The sequence below is a fragment of the Benincasa hispida genome, chromosome 6 (genome assembly GCF_027475165.1).
Source record: "Benincasa hispida cultivar pf3 chromosome 6, pf3_genome.v1.1, whole genome shotgun sequence".
In the NCBI taxonomy this organism is placed as follows: Eukaryota; Viridiplantae; Streptophyta; class Magnoliopsida; order Cucurbitales; family Cucurbitaceae; genus Benincasa; species Benincasa hispida.
The window spans coordinates 56,524,156-56,535,306 of NC_143483.1; the positions used below are offsets into that span (position 1 = coordinate 56,524,156).

Sequence of the window (11,151 nt, forward strand, 5' to 3'; positions counted from 1 at the left end):
ATAAATGACCAAAATATTAGAAATTTAAATCTATATAGAGAAAAAAAAAACATTCAAAATGTAACTTTCCTGATTTTTAATTTTGCTTTCAAAGTTTATTTGGATAATTTTATATTGAATTGTTTTTATTCTATCTTCCATTAATAGTTTTTATTTATTTATTCATTGATTGGTTGGTAGCAACTTTTCCATTTTATTGGAAAACACTGTCCATATTAAACATAGCTAGCCACAAAAATATATTAAATCATTCAACCTTGACCCTCAAGTGACCATATCCACATCTCCTTCCATGTTTTTAGGGCTGTAAGGTTAAATCATGCTTTTATAAATATTCATGTTATTGTTTAATTTTCACAGACTTATTACTTTTCTTTAGCAAAAATATCAATTTGTACTTTTAAATTTTAGGATTATAATTTTTTTTTAAAAAAAAATTGGACTATTTTTCAATTTGTACTGTGTGTGATCCTTGCGTAAGTAATGCTAATCTTCTTTGTATTGTTCCAATTTTTTCAGATGTCTCTGAAGGGACAGTGTTGTAAAATTTGAATGCTGAACATTAGTAAATGTATCAATTTCACTCTTCATTATGTTACCTTTGAAAAATATCTTGTGAAACTTAGAATTATATCAATTAAACCCTTTAAACTTTCATAATTGAATCAATTTAGACTCTTAAACAAAATTTCTTTTGAATACCGTCCATGTATTTACTATAATTGTCCATTTTGTAAAATTGACATTTGAAGAATTCTAAACACTTTTAAGAATTAATGCAGTGATGATTTTCAAAAGTACTCGTAATGATAAGTTTACAATGATTGATTGTTACAAAATTAGGAGTTTAATTGACTTAAATTATAAGTTTCACACAATATCGATCCAATGAAATTTGGAGGAAGATGTAAACTGATATACATATAAAAGTTCGAGATTTAAATTGATACAATTATTAGTTTAAGACTTTAATTGATAACATTAAAGTTCACGGATATAAATTCATATTTACCCTATTTTTTATTTCATTGGTTTCATGTGCCGACGAAAGATGGATGGGAACAATAGAATCGATAATTATCTATACCAGCAAGGAATTATCCCTATTCGATATCATAGTGAAACTCTATGATTGAAACATACTTGGCCTAAGGTGATTCTTGCTTTTCTGACCTATTGAATTGTCTACCTTAAAGTATGTGAATGACCCTAAAAACATGGAAAGGTTTTGTGTTTATTGATTATATGTATGGGTGCATTTAGTCTTTAATCTCAAATATTTTTTTGACAAATAAATGGTATGTAACTTTCACGTACGGTTGCATCTTTTCAATACTATAAACTATATTCTTTCATGAATAACTAAATTTATGAAAAGATACGACTATTCGAATAACCACGAAGTAGTCTATAAATAAATCATTTTTTCAATTTGTTTTTTTGATGTTTTATTTATCATTTTTGTCCATTCAAAATTGTTGAAGTTCGATATATTTACAAAATTTAATTCGTTGGTCTCCTGGACATAGTGCTACTTCGAGAAGAAAGGTAATCTATTCTATCTAGGAGGTAATTATTCTCTAAACTTAGACACTAGAGTGAATAAATTTGTCTTAAGGAGACCATATAAATTTGTTGGGCTCACATGTTTAATGTATATGATTTTTATGTGTTTTGTGTTTTGTTCAATAACAATCTTAGAGGTGTTTTTAATTCTGTTTTGATAAATACATTCTTGTATAGGAATACAATTTTGTGGATAAAAATTCTTTTGATTCTGTGGTTTTAGATTCTGACCTCGGTTAAGGTAGATTGCACATTAACAATTTTTTTTCTTCTGATTTATGCGTTCTCGTTGGTTGCTTCATGCCATTGTATTGAATATTATTTTTATAATTCATTTTGTTTTATTCAAGTTTTTTTCCTTTTTGTTTTATGATGAAATTGTTTTAGTATATATATTGATTCCTGGTAACAATTTTATTCTGTTTTGTTTTGTTTGTGTGCAAATTTTAATTATGTTCCTATTACTGGTATTACTCACTACAAGAAATCGCACTTCTCCCAACGCCCAAAATCACTCAGAAATGGTGGTAAACACGTCGGGAGATCCTCTCCCAATGACAAACGTATCGTCGGGAGTTTGGTCAAGAAAAATCTGTTGGGAGTGGAACTCTCGACGCATAGAAGAGCGCGTTGGGAGTTCCCCAACTCCCGATAGCTAGTATACGTTGTCAGGATTTCTAGAAACTCCCGACGCGCTCTTCTATGCGTCAGGAGTTTTAGGAACAACCGACGCACGGAGTTAGGGAAACTCCCGATGCACTAAAATATGCGTGGAGAATTCCTTCATTGGTTGAATATTGACTTTTAAATTTTTTTAATTTGTAATTTGTAATTTTTTAAAATTTGATCTGAATAATCTATAAAACATCATTAACCAACTCAAACAGATTCACATAATAAATAAAATAAACAAAATGAAGTCCATACTATAACAAATAAATGAAAAGTTACAAGATAATTTATAAAAGAAATTTGTCTTCAGAAATACATGAAAGAATAAGATGAAAACAATGTCAAGAAAAAGAAAACAACGTTTGGAACACAATATCTTCAACAATCATCTAACCTCATCTCCGAATAGCATCCTATAACAAACAAAAACATTCAAATGTCATAAACTTCCAGAAACAAACAAAGAACTCCAAGTTCAACTTTAAAATGACATTCCTGACGCTCATAAACATAAAAAAACGAGTTCAAACATTCATAAACATCCATAAACACACAAAAACTCTAAGTTTAATGGCAAAACGAGTATAACCTAACTCTACCCACCCCCACGATATTCCCAACACTCATAAACATAAAAAAACACATAAAAACCTACGAGTTCAACTCCCTACCCAACCCCACAACATTCAAACTTAATAAACAAGAACGAACACACAAAGAACACAAACTTTCCACCTAAAACAATCTAAACCAAACTTAACCCACCCCCCCCACAATATGTTCAAACATTCACAAACATCCATAAACACACAAAAACTCCAAGTTCAACGACAAAACGAGTATAACCTAACTCTACCCTCCCCCTACGACATTCCCGATGCTAATAGATAAACACACAATAACGACAAAAAACACGTCAAAATCCAGTTCTTTGGCTACCATAACTGCAGGATAGGCAACAATTTTTTATCATAAAGCTACTAATAAGACATAACTACTTTGATACCATAATTACAAGATAACAACATATTAGACGACTAAATAATGAAGTAATCTTACCTAATTCAATGACCCTCCTCTCTGTGATCGTATCATGTCTTCAATCATTTTTTTTTCATTTTTTTCATTTGTCTTGCATGATCCTCTCTCATTTGTTTTTTTAATGTCTTCAAGTTCTTTAATCTTTGACTGTGACTATTCGAAATTGGCTTTCAATTCCCTCACTTCCCTATCTGTTCCTTGAGTAGATGACGAACTCGATGAGTTACTACCCCTTCTTGACTTAGGTTTAAGGTCTAAATCTAGGCCTTTTGAATATCCGAGTCATCTACCCAAAACCGTCTCACAGATTTCATCCTCTGTTAGTGGTTGGGAACCTTCTGGAGTGGGGTTGGATTGTAATTTTAACATTTGATTCTAGACATATTAATTAAATGTGTACGTACGACTATGATGTTAGAAATAAAAAACAAGACAAAAGTAAAACAAAAATGGTTACATGTGCATTTTCAGCTGCCTGTTCATGAACTTGCCACCATTAGAATGTGTTTCCCTAAATAGGTCAACACGTCCTATTTCTCGACCTTCCTTTGCCTACAACTCTGATTAAATCTGTAGGAACGAATTTGATCCGCCTACATGGTTGAACGGTAATTTCTTTCTATTCTTCCTGTTCGTCTTCGACATTTCCTACATTTGAATGAAAAAAAAAAGATAATAAATGAGGTAAATGATACACGCCCTAAATTATTCTAGTCTATACGTCTCACTCTCGAAGCGGTCACACAAAAAATATGAATCCTCTGATCTATTCTTAAGCCAGCTAGACAAGTTGGCACGTGTTTGCTCAGGATTACCACATTTCCTATAATGTCGGTGTAAATCTGCTCTGAATTCTTTGAAGGATTTTTGCATTTTATGTTCTATAAAATGATTAAGTGGCTGACTTGATAAATCAAGCATGAAATGAGGCTACAAAAGAATAAATGAAGAATTAGCATATATGATGTTTATGACTATTGGCCTACAATTGACTCTAAAATAATAAACTTATAACTTACCAACAATTGACTCTTAGCCAATTCTATAAACTCGTTTGGAACCTCAGGGAAAGTACGACATCGTACTAGAAATGTAGATCTGACGGTGACACCAATCGTATTACTAAATCGTACCAAATGTTGAGAAATCGGCTTCACCTCCCCCTCATTTATCACGATTGGAATTCTCCCATGTTTTTAGACGTATTTTTCCAACTTAGTGTTCTGCAAATGCTCGCGTTCCCTTTGAGTGGATGCTAAGTTACTATCTGAGGAACAAAAAATTTAAAACAATTTAGGATGCATTCCAGTTAACTGAATATATTTTAAAATATATTAACCTGAAGTATGACCCACAGAAGATCCCATGTTGCCTAGATATATCTCTTGCTCTTGGAATTTTTCATCAGCCTCCTGTTACTTATTAGGGATTGACATCGTATCTATACAAACACAAAGAAGTCAAAATAGTATAAAATCAATATGAAATACGTGTAAATAGAGAAAGAGAATTGAGTAGATATATGATTACTCATCATCGCCATCTAAATCAAATTATTCATCAGCACTTAAATTGTTATTGGGAGATAATTGTTTTTCATCATCGTTTATGAAGTCATCATCATTTATGAAGTCATCATCACCATCTCGAATAATTGGTCTTTCCACAACTGTAGAATCAATGTCAACTCTGTATTAAGTAACCTCCTCAATGGTTTCATCCACTCGGACTCCACCGACAATTTCTAGTAATTTAGTTGTTCATTTTCAACATCATCCACTTCTGGTACATCCCATATTCGGTTATTTTGGACCACTTTAACAACTTTACAATTGCTACCATATTTTATGTCATCAATGTAAAAGACTTGTTATGCTTGGATAGCAAAGATGAAAGGCTCATCGACATACCAAAAGCATGATGTATTGATCAATTTGTATCCTAAATCCACATGTGTCCTATTACTTTTGTTGTTATCTGTGTCAAACCATCTACACTTGAACAAAAAAATATGTCTTCTATTCGCGTATTGGAAATCTAATACTTCATCTATAACACCATAGAAATTGTTATCCACACTTTCGTTCCCACTGATCTCCTCGACTACTAGGACTCCATTATTTTGTGTAACTCGACAATTATCACACTCTACAGTGTGAAATCGTACCCCATTAACAATGCATCCATTTTAAGAGTGCACCTCAGACGAAGGTCCCATTGCAAGTGAAAAGAAATCATTGGAGATATCTTCTCTCTCGCCATTGTAGAACCTGATAATTAATTATACATTAAAAATGACTACAAAAAATGAATCATCTCTCAACTTCCAATACTATGTATACCTGAGATCTGAACCCGTCAGAATTTTGTGTTAATGTCTTATATATAAGTTAGAGGCGCTTTGAGCTTCATGACGAATTAACCTCAAGTGTTGCCTAGAAAATTGCTCATTTAAAAGTTATATCAAAGAATTTATTCTAGAACTTAGAAGTTTATAAATTGAAACATACTTGTAATAATCTGTTATTTCTTTACAATTGTTGAAAACGTACCAATGTGCGATACGCTTTTCCTCCGCTGATAGTGTTTGTAAAGTTGACACCCCTAATGGTTGTACCCTCTGCCTAAATAATTCAAATTCACCAAATATCTCATGATTGGGAATGTTATCATCATTTCGTTCATCTCTATTGAATCTCGTTTCAATCCCACTTAGATATCGCAAGCAGAAGTTCCATGATTCATTCATTACATATACTTCCGCTATAGAACCCCCAAGACGTGCTTTGTTCCGTACAAATTTTTTCAATGTTCGTAAACTTATTTCAATCAAATCCATCCAACTGTAACTAACCAAACCCACCACTTTGGTTTCATATGGTAGATGAACAACAAGGTGTACCATTACATCGAAGAAGGCATGAGGGAATATTTTCTCCAACTTACAAAGTATGACCACGATATCTGCTTGTAGTCTGTTCAAATCACTTACATGTATTTTTTTGCACATAAGTCGTGAAAGAATGTACACAATTCAACAATAAAAATGGATATGTTCTTCGGTAGGTCTATTCGAATACCAATAAAGAGTAGTCTATGATGCAACACATGACAATCGTGTGTTTTCAGCCCTAATATTTTTCCATATTTTTCATTCACACATCATGATATGTTTGATATGAATTCATTAGGAAATTTAGGTTCTTTCTTATCTTCAAATCTTGTAAGTCTAATCGAGCGTTCGTTGTATCCTTTGTCTTTCCTTCAATATTTAACAATGTGCCCACCAAATTGTCACATATGTTTTTTTTACAATATACATTACATCCAATTAATGTCATAACAATAGTCTAGACCAATATGGAAGTTGGAAAAAAAATACTTTTCTTAGTCCAATTTAGAATTCGTTTTCTTTTTTTTTATCTTGCTTCAATGGATGTTTGCTAAGCACAGAAAAGTTCAACATTTTTATTTATTGTAAGATCTTTTCTCCATTTATTACGACTGGAGGAGGTCTATATTCAACTTTTCCATCATCTTGCCTACTTTGGCGCCAACTATGATTCTCTAGAAGATAACGTCGATGTCCCATAAATGATATTTTTTCTCTTATCCCGAAGGACGAATTATCTTCTTTGCATATGAGACATGCTTGATAACCTTTTGTAATCCACCCAAATATGTCAACATACGCAGGGAAGTCATTAATAGTCTATAATAAGGTGGCAGATAGTTGAAAAAACTCACCAGTAACAAAATTATAAGTTCGCGCACCAATTGTCCATAACTCTTTCAACTCTTCAATCAACACTTGCAAGTAAACATCAATTTCCTTTCTAGGAGATTTTGGACCAGGTATGAGCAAAGACATGAAGAAATTTGTTTCCTTCATGCATTTTCAAGGGGGAAAATTATAAGGAATTATCACCAAAGGCCACATACTATAATAAGTACTCATTTTTTCAAACGGATCGAACCCATCTAAAGCTAATACCAAACAAACATTTCGGAGATCTAAAACGAAATGAGGAAATTCACGATCAAAATGTTCCCCCCCTGCATTAGTTGGATGTCACAATACATCCTCCTTTTCAACTCGTTTATCTTTATGCCATCTCATGTCAGAAGCACCTTCTTTTGATGTAAACAATTGTTTTAATCTTGGTATCAATGGAAAATGACGCAATACCTTATGTGGTATTTTTTTACCCTTGTCATCATTAATTTTGTATCGAGACTCACCACAAATGAGGCATTATTGTAAATATGCAAATTCTTTCCGATACAATACACAATCATATTTGCACACATGAATAGACTCATAACCTAGACTTAAATCACGCAATTTTCGCATAGCTTCATAAAAGAAAGTAGGTATAACAGTGTTAGCTGGAAACGCTGCTTTTAACAAACGATTTGTTACTTCAACCGTTGAGAACTTTGATATGCATCAACTTCACTAAAAAGTTCAAGGACAAAAATTGCGAACAATTAGGGTATAGTTCATTACGTGCTTCGGTCATTAAATCCTCGAATAAGTTCGTGGTATCTCTTTCTTGACCATTAGGGAACATTTCATTCTCAATTCCTTTTTCATTTGCATCTTCGTTTTCAATGGAACTTGTAGATCATTTATAAGATTCAACATTTCATTTTCTTCGACAACATTACCCTCTATACTATCTACTTCAACATTATTGTATATTGAATGAGTTGTATGACTTTCAAAACCTCTAGGTAAGTTTACTGGCTCTCCATGATATCTCATTCACAGTATGAGGGAGATATTCCATATGTTAATAGATGTCGTTTTATGATATCTAATTTTTCCCAAATTGAATTCATACAATTCTTGCATGGACATCTTATTCATTCGAAATCATTAATATGAAACTTTGACACATCTAAAAACTGGAACACTTCTTCTCTATACTGCAATGATAACTTATTTCTTATTTTAGTCCATTCTTTATTCATCCTTAAAAATAAATCTTTTCTGACCAACTTTAGGACAACGTACAAAGCCTTTGTTAAAGCATGATTTTTTATTAATTTAATAAACAATTCCAAGTTCGTTAAAAGAATTTAAAATTTTAAATAACCTCTAATAGGTGATTTGACTTGTGATACACAACATCCGTGAAATATAATTTATGTCAAACATAACTCATTTTGTCATAGGTGTACCACTTGTCAACTACCTCACAACATTCAAATTAAATAATAAACCTCATACTCTTGGCAAAATTAACTAAGCATTAATTCAACCACCTCAACACACATTTCCACCAAAATAATGACATTGTGATCTCCAATAAAACACTTCATATGCCCTAAATTCATTAATTATCCCTACCCTTTAGACTTTCAAAATCTCCAAACACTCCGTCCATGTCCTCTTTCTAATGGAAGATATATACATTCACATTCCCTACGACCCTTGTACTCTAAGTTAAACTTGTTGTGATCAAAACACATCATAACATTTTCAAGTCAATTTCAAAGTTCAACAATGCACCTTAATTTTTCCTCCAACCACTGGCGCAAAACAATCAAAGCAAACTTTCAATAATAAATATATATATTTAATAACAATAAAAATATTAATATATATATTCAATAACAATAACAAAATAAAATTAATATATATATTCAAACCATTAACAAAACAAATATTAGATTTTGATTTTGATTATGGCACAAAAAAATCAAAGCACATATATTCAATAAATAAAACGGCGAATGAATTACTTATTGGCGGCTGCAGAGGAGGTCGAACAAATGGTGAAACTGGGCTGGTCGGTGGTGTGAGGCGTGAGGTGTGAAGCGATCGGCGTGCGGGACTGGTATGGATTTGAAGAAGAAATATTTGAAACATGGGAGGCGTGCGGCTAGGGCTTCAAGAAGAAGAAGACATTAAATACTAGATCTCCCGACGGCGCACGATAACCGTCGGGAGTTCCTTAGGAACTTCTGAAAAATAAATAGCTCGTTGAGAGTTCTTCGAACTCCCGATGGGCAGTGATCGTGCGTCAGGATATTGTCCCAATCTCCCGACGATTACTGTACGGCGTCGGGAGTTAGTTCTGACTCCTGACGCCTCTCCTCTGTCATCGGGAGAGGCCATATCTCCCGACGACCTTTTTAGGCATCTGGAGAGCCTCCTTTTCTTGTAGTGACTGTAGGAAGAAACCTGAAAAAATTGGATGGTGTTGATTTCAAATGTTGGCAACAAAAGATATTGTTCTATCTCACTACCTTAAATTTGGCAAATTTTCTCAAAGAGGATACTCCCATTTGTGTGATGGAGAAACTAACAAAGAAAAGCGACTTGCAGTTGATGCATGGAAGCATGCGGAATATCTTTGCAAGAACTACATTTTGAACAAATTGGACAACACATTGTATAATGTGTACAGTGGCGCTAATTCAGCAAAAAATCCCTAGAATTCATTGGAGAAGAAATATATAACTAAAGTTGTCAATTCAAAGAAATTTAGAGTTGAAAATTTTCTTGATTACAAAATGGTGGATTCCAAAAAGTAATCAGTCAGGTACAAGAAATCCAATTAATTCTACATGATATACATGCTGAGAATATGACTTTAAGTGAATCATTTCAGGTAGCGACAATAATTGAAAAATTGGCACCCTCATGGAGAATTTTCAAAAATTATCTCAAGCACAAATGCAATGAGACAAAACTTGAAGAACTTGTGGTCCGCCTTGGAATTGAAGAGAACAACAGAAAAGCATAAAAATGTTTATTGAAGTAAAAAACAATGATCTACAAGAAAGTTCAATGACAAATGCTTCAATTGCAACAAAACGGGACATCAATCTAAAGATTGTCGTAAGCCAAAGAATTTTTAGCGGAAAAATGCCCAAGCACATATCACAGAAATTGATGTAGTATCAGATGGTGTTGCAAATATTGACCTTTTTGTGGTCATTTCAGAATGCAACATGGTGGACAATTCTAAGGAACGGTGGGTAGACACTAGTACTACTCATCATATTTATGCCAACAAGAATATGTTCACATCCTATGTGCCAGTTTCTAGTGGAGAACAATTATTTATGGGCAATTGTGGTCCTTAAAATGACTTCTAGCAAGGAACTCGCTTTCAACAATGTGCTTCATGTTCCCGATATTAGCAAGAATTTAGTCTCTGGTTCATTGCTTAGCAAGAATAGCTTCAAGTTGGTCTTTGTATCTGATAAGTTTGTACTTTTTAAGAATGATATGTATATTAGAAAGGGTTATTTAAGTGATGGTTTGTTTAATTAAATGTACTCACAGTTGAACCTAAAAGTATTAATAATAATAAAGTTTCTACTTTTGCTTATATCATTTAGTCATTTGTTGGCATGGTAGACTAGGACATGTCAATTTCAATTCTTTGCGTAGGTTAATTAATTTAAATTTGATTTAAAATTTTAATTTCGGTACAAATCATAAATGTGAGGTGTGCGTAGAATAAAAAATGACCAAAACACCTTTTCATTCCACTGATAGAATTACTAAACCTTTAGAGTTAATTCACAGTGATATTTATGACTTGAAATTTGTGCAAACTAGAGGTGGTAGAAAGTATTTTATTACATTTATAGATAAATGCACAAGATATTGCTATGCTTATCTGCTAAGAAGCAAAGATGAGGCAACTGAAGTGTTCGAAAGGTATAAAAATGAGGTTGATAATCAATTAAACACAATGATTAAGGTAATAAGAAGTGATAGAGGTGGTGAATATGGTCCTTTTGAACAATTTTGTTTAGAACATGACATAATTCACCAAACTACTGCTCCTTACTCACCACAATTAAATGGAGTTGTTGAACAAAAAACCTGAATACGTAAAGAAATGA

At 32.7% G+C, this 11,151-nt stretch overlaps 1 non-coding gene across 1 annotated transcript; it reads right to left on the reverse strand.

Moving 5' to 3' along the window:
- Nucleotides 1-433: 433 nt before the first annotated feature.
- On the reverse strand, nucleotides 434-535 carry LOC120080651 (U6 spliceosomal RNA). Its single transcript, XR_005482603.1, has one exon. It is a non-coding gene; the product is annotated as a U6 spliceosomal RNA (small nuclear RNA).
- Between the last annotated feature and the right edge of the window lie 10,616 nt (nucleotides 536-11,151).